Source organism: Glycine soja, chromosome 10 (assembly GCF_004193775.1).
Source record: "Glycine soja cultivar W05 chromosome 10, ASM419377v2, whole genome shotgun sequence".
Lineage (NCBI taxonomy): Eukaryota > Viridiplantae > Streptophyta > Magnoliopsida > Fabales > Fabaceae > Glycine > Glycine soja.
The window spans coordinates 7,629,078-7,630,930 of NC_041011.1; positions in this window are offsets into that span (position 1 = coordinate 7,629,078).

The window sequence follows — 1,853 nt, forward strand, 5'->3', positions numbered from 1 at the left end:
AACATTTCTAGTTCTACCATTTCATGTCTGTCAAATAGAATACTTTGCACCAGATAATTTCCTTGATGGTAAGGGAAATGATTAACAAAGTTCTTGAATTTGTCATTGTCCCAAAATTAAAAGAAACTAAGGAGATATTTAGTATGTCTTTCCAAATGGAGCACCATTCTTTACTCAACACAGATGTTCAATCAACATCCATGATGTCTAAATATTCTAAAATGTGGAGTGAAATATGTATTGGTAATTCCTTTAGCATGTTCCTTCAAAATACTATCCTTAACTTCATCATCAAAATATTAAAATACTAACCAAGAAAAAAAAAGAATTATTCTCAAAATGATAAAAACACGAAAAGAAATAAAAAAAAAGAACAAGAAAATTGTGCATTATTCTCCAAGGTAAGAAACAACTCACATTGAAGTATAGAACAATTTATTCACGCATTTTGACAGTGCCATGCATAAAGATATAATGGTTTACCATAGGAAAATTGTAACATCCCAATTTTCGTAAATTAGATTAAAAATGATTGTTATTTATAAATAAATAAATTTTTTAAAAAAATGATGAGATTTTATAAATAAATAAATAAGGAGATATAATTATTAATTAAAATAATGATTTAAGAGAAAATAAAAAGAGTATTTTATTTATTTGTTTGATAGAAAATAAAATAAAGTTTGTTTTTATAAAATAATAAATAAATAAATAAATAGAGTAAATAATAGGTCATAAATGCCCCTAGCTATAAATAGCAACATGCTAGGTCAATTTTCAGACTGACTCCTCAGCCTTCTCTGCCTCACAATTTCATTTTTCTCTCTTCTCCCAAAACCCTCTCTTTTTCCCGCAGGCCACCTAACCTGTCTCAAGAAAATGACAATCTCAGACTGATTCACCGTTGGATCGTCATGAAATTTGAGCACCACGTTTGCAACCCAATTCCGAGAATTCTCACCGTTGGGAATTTAGATAATATGATCGAGCTAAGAGAAATACCCCTTGCATTGTAACATTTTCCTTTCCCGCAGAAACCCAGAGCTGTCTCAGTAAAACTATGATCATGGTTTCTTTAACCGTTGGATTTTCACAAAATTTGGATATGTTGTTTGAAATTCAATTTCAAACGCTTTTATCGTTGGGATTTGCGAGATAATATTTTTGGAGGGAGAAAAATAAATCGCATGAAGACAGTACAAGTGGAGGCTTCAATCCCTACTCTGTCTCTTTGACGTTTGAGAACTCTATCGGAGCAGTTAGAGGAAAAAAATCGGAGAAATCTCAGGGAACCGCTAGAGATGCTGCTATCGCTGACTGAAGACACGCGAGCCCGCTTAAAGGTAAGGGATGAGTTATTCACAATTGGGAACTAGTGAGAACATGTGTAGGGATCCTTAGAGATATCAATTGGAATGCATTTTTTGGTGTTTTTGCAATTTCATTTTATCCTTATAATTATTACAGTGAATTATATATGTTTGACAGACCAATTGTTGTGAAATTGATATACTATTGTGTTGAGCGTGAACCCTATAAATTGAGTACTTTTTCTAATTAATATGAATTGATGAAATAAAGTAAGGAGAAATTTAGAGAGAGATATTGATTTTGTATTTTCTCTTTTTCTTGCTGTTTAGGTTTTTATATATAATTTAAAAAATTAATATCATAATTGAAACTGACCAAAGTGTTCATATAATTATTTAGAATTTGTGCATTGAAAGCTTACTTTGAAATGTGTGATTTAATATGATATATGCTAGTTTATATATAGAGAGGTAGTTATTTATATTAATAATTTATGTAAATAATATTTTAGAGTGTTATAGTATGATTCCAAAAATTATTAA